The sequence below is a fragment of the Procambarus clarkii genome, unplaced genomic scaffold (assembly GCF_040958095.1).
Source record: "Procambarus clarkii isolate CNS0578487 unplaced genomic scaffold, FALCON_Pclarkii_2.0 HiC_scaffold_133, whole genome shotgun sequence".
Classification (NCBI taxonomy): Eukaryota; Metazoa; Arthropoda; class Malacostraca; order Decapoda; family Cambaridae; genus Procambarus; species Procambarus clarkii.
In genome coordinates, this window is record NW_027189166.1 from 865,305 (window position 1) to 870,410 (window position 5,106).

The following is a 5,106-nucleotide window of genomic DNA, read 5'->3' on the forward strand; positions in this document are numbered from 1 at the left end:
CTCATACGTCAGGTTGCGAGCAGCCGCGTCTAACAGCCTTGTTGATCAGTCCAGCAACCATGAGGCCTGGTCGACGACCGGGCCGCGGGGACGCTAAGCCCCGAAAGCACCTCAAGGAAGCATCTCAAGGTACTCCTGGATACCTATTTACTGCTAGGTGAACAGAGGCATTCGATGATAGGAAAGATTACCAACAATTACAGCCCTTTTTCTATTTCTATTTCTACAAACCTAGTCTATTTCCTAGCCTAAACTAACCTAACCTAATCTAACCTAACCTAACTAACTCTTGGATACCTATTTACTGCTAGGTGAACAGAGGCATTCGATGATAGGAAAGATTACCAACAATTACAGCCCTTTTTCTATTTCTATTTCTACAAACCTAGTCTATTTCCTAGCCTAAACTAACCTAACCTAATCTAACCTAACCTAACTAACTCTTGGATACCTATTTACTGCTAGGTGAACAGAGGCATTCGGTGATAGGAAACGCTACCAACAATTACAGCCCTATTTCTATTTCTACAAATCTAGCCTATTTCCTAGCCTAACCTAATCTAATCTAATTAACTCCTGGATACTTACTTACTGCTAGGGTGAACAGAGGCATTCGGTGATAGGAAACGCTACCAACATTTACAGCCCCTTTTCTATTTCTATTTTTACAAACCTAGCCTATTTCCTAGCCAAAACTAACCTAACCTAATCTAACCTTACCTAATCTAACCTTACCTAACCTAACTAACTCCTGATCAACCAGGCTGTGACTCATACGTCAGGTTGCGAGCAGCCGCGTCTAACAGCCTTGTTGATCAGTCCAGCAACCATGAGGCCTGGTCGACGACCGGGCCGCGGAGACGCTAAGCCCCGAAAGCACCTCAAGGTACTCCTGGATACCTATTTACTGCTAGGTGAACAGAGGCATTCGGTGATAGGAAACGCTACCAACAATTACAGCCCTATTTCTATTTCTACAAACCTAACCTATTTCCTAGCAATAACTAACCTAACCTAATCTAACCTAACCTAAATTAACTTAACCTAACCTTATCTAAACTAACCTAACTAACTAACTTCTGGATACCTATTTACTGCTAGGTGAATAGAGGCATTCGGTGATAGGAAACGCTACCTACAATTACAGCCCTCTTTCTTACTATTTCTACAAACATAGCCCATTTCCTAGCCTAAAATAACCTAACCTAACCTAACCCTCCAAACCTAGCTTATTTCCTAGCCAAAACTAACCTAACCTAACCAACTCCTGGATACCTATTTACTGCTAGGTGAACAGTGGCATTCGGTGATAAGAAACGTTACCTAAAATTCAAGCAATTTTTTTTGTCTATTTTTTTATTGTTTTTAAATGTTTATAATTTATTTATACTTGATTCATTTTTTATAATGTTTTTACCTATTTCTATTTCTACAAACGTAGCCTATTTCCTAGCCTAAATTAACCTAAAAATGTGTGTGTATATATTATATATATATATATATATATATATATATATATATATATATATATATATATATATATATATATATTTAAATATATATATATATCAGTCGGTGGAATAATACAAATATTACACCTAACCAACCACAAAATAACCAACCTTAACTGTACCTTACCAACATACCCTAACCAATCAACCCTAACCAACATATAGCTTACATATTATCTAAATTGCTTATTAAACCATAATTATGCTTGTATTCTAACCTCAAATTCTAACCTAATTCTAATTCTAACCTAATTCTAATTCTAACCAACCTAACCAACCAACCAACCTAACCAACCAACCTAATCAACCAACCTAAGCAACCTAACCTAACCATCCAACCCAACCCACCCTAACCAACCTAACCTAACCAACCTAACCTAACCTAACCAACCAACCAACCAACCAACCTAACCAACCAACCTAACCAACCAACCTAACCAACCAATCTTACCAACCAACCTAACCTAACCTAACCTAACCAACCAACCTAACCAACCAACCTAACCAACCAATCTAACCTAACCAACCAACCTAACCAACCAACCTAACCTAACCTAACCAACCAACCAACCAACCAACCTAACCAACCAACCTAACCAACCAATCTTACCAACCAACCTAACCTAACCTAACCTAACCAACCAACCTAACCAACCAACCTAACCAACCAATCTAGCCTAACCAACCTAACCTAACCAACCTAACCTAACCTAACAAACCTAACCTAACCTAACCAACCCAACCTAACCTAACCAACCAACCAACCTAAGCAACCAACCTAACCAACCTAAGCAACCAACCTAAGCAACCTAACCAGCCTTAGCAACCTAACCAACCTAAGCAACCTAAGCAACCTAACCAACCTAAGCAACCTAACCTAATCAACCAACCTAACCTAATCAACCTAAGCAACCTAACCTAAGCAACCTAACCTAACCAACCAACCTACTTAACCAACCTAACCTAACCAACCTAACCTAACCTCCCTTCTTATTATCTGACACGAACCTTCGGTTCGTGTCAGAGTCCATGAGTGTCCGTGTGCGTGTCCGTGTGAGTGTCCGTGTCCGTGTATCCATGGGGTTTTGGGTCCAGGAAGCTATTTGTGTCGACCCAAATTGCCTCCCTTCTCCCCACCTGAAATCCAGGTGGATTGAAAGACCTGCCCGAGGTCAGTGGATCCAGGTATCCGTCCGTGGCCCCCCGGACTTCAACCCTTCCCCACATTCCAAGGAGTCGGTCAATCAATCTTCGGCTATCCAGAGAATCTATCGAAACTGATGCTCCTACAGGAGGGGACACACAGAGAAATCTGTGCCCTGTACTTGCAACCGTTCCGACAGGCTCGAACGCAGGTCTATCCGGATTAGGAACTTGTTCTATCCGACTAGGCCACGCTGGAGTTGCCTTCTGAATCAAATTTGGCACTTGTATTTATATCTCATAGCAAGGTTAGTTAGTGTCTATTTATCAACAGTTGCAATGATTGAGATGTGAAGTTGTTAATTTGTGTTGACAGTTAGAAAGACCTGACAGCTTTATTTGATAAGGTTGCAGTCCCGTGAGGCAGTTTTATGAATGAATATTGGAGAATTTAGGCTAACTGACATGTGTGTGTGTGTGTGTGTGTGTGTTTAAAAGTATGTATTAATTAATAATTAGTGTGGTGTTTCCAAATGAGTTTGTGAATGGTAAACAAGCAATGCAATATCCAATATGTGCTATTTTAGGCCTCGTTCTGTAAAATACATGTTTTACTAGGGAAGGAAAATCCGGTTTGTTTTTTTCCCTCGTTTTATTTCAGGAATAAATAGCACATAGGCCAAGGACCGAAGGTTTTGGCTGGTTAAATATAGCGTTGTGGCCGCCATTTTCTGTGTTGGGCGGGGGGGGGGGGGGGGGGGGGGGATGGAGGGGGCGGTATGGGGGATAGGGGGGGGGTTAGATGGTGGGGGAGAGGGGCCCTGAGGAGCTACCTTGGGAGGTGTTGTTGGTGGTGGTGGGGGGGGGGGTTGGTGGGGGAGGGGGCAGGGGGAGAGGGGCCCTGAGGAGCTACCTTGGGAGGTGTTGTCAGTTAGGTATTTCAATTTAATATTGTAAGATAGGTTATATAGGGCGAGGTGTTGAGGAAGGAATAAGAAAAGTGTTTGGGACTGAGTTGAGTGTATTAGTTGTTGTGATTGATGTTAGCAGGAAGGTAGGTGGTTGAAATGTGTAAAGATTTGTTAATGAGATCATTTGGTTAATAATGTAGGAATTAAGGGTAAGTGATCACTGGAGATAGATATTCAACAGTATATTAAGAGGCAAGTTTTAGCAGGTAGGTAGGCCGGCGGCGGCCGGCAGAGAGAGACAATGGACTGACGTTTTCTTCATGGATGGTAAACTATTATTAAAATGGCATGTACACATTTCCATGTGCGACATTCTTGTACACACACACACACACACACACACACACACACACACACACACACACACACACACACACACACACACACACAACACACACACACACACACACACACACACACACACACACACTGACCCACAGAGACTGCCCAAATATGTATACTAACAGCAGCAGCAGTTGGTGTTCCCAGGCAGGTGACCCATCCAAGTACTAACCAAAGTCAACGGTGTTTAACCTGACAGATGTATGGGAGGAGACGCAGTGTTCTCAAGGTGATAGGTAGGTAGGTAGTATGGCCGTTGCTATTGTATACAAGTAGTAAGTAATCACATGTGAGTGAGTGAGTGAGTCAGGATACTGGTAACTGCGGCGGGCGGGCAGGCAGGCGGAGGATACTCACACATAGCAGCCAATTCTCCATTAATGATAGTACTTATTGCAACTATTTAGTCAAATTAACCAACAACAAATGGACTACTACTACTACTACTGTTGCTCCAAAATAGAAATGTTGGGATGCCACCGCTGACATTGATCTCGCACAAGTTGCTGCTGACAAATGACTCATCTTAGGCCTTGCATATGCTCTCTTAGGCTTCATTTAGTCAATAATTGTAACATCATTGAGTCGGGGGACAGGCAGACAGGCACTTTATACATGTTAGGCTTATAGTGGTCTCCAACACCCCCACCCCACAAGGTCCAACTAGTGACTAACCCTCACTCACTCACCACGCCCCAAGTAGCTAGCTTACTAACTCCTGGATACCTATTTACTGCTAGGTGAACAGAGACATTCGGTGATAGGAAAGGGTACCAACAACTACAGCCCTTTTTCTATTTCTATTTCTGCAAACCTAGTCTATTTCCAAGTCTAAACTAACCTAACCTAACCTCACCTAACCTAACCCAACCTAACCTAAGCTAATTAACATAACCTAACCTAACTAACTCCTGGATACCTATTTACTGCTAGGTGAACAGAGACATTCGGTGATAGGAAAGGCTACTAACAATTACAGCCCTACTTCTACAAACCTACCCTAAACCAACCTAAACCTAATCTAACCTAACCTAACCTAACCTAATCTAACCTAACCTAAGCTAATCTAACATACCTAACCTAACTAACTCCTGGATACCTATTTACTGCTAGGTGAACAGAGACATTCGGTGATAGGA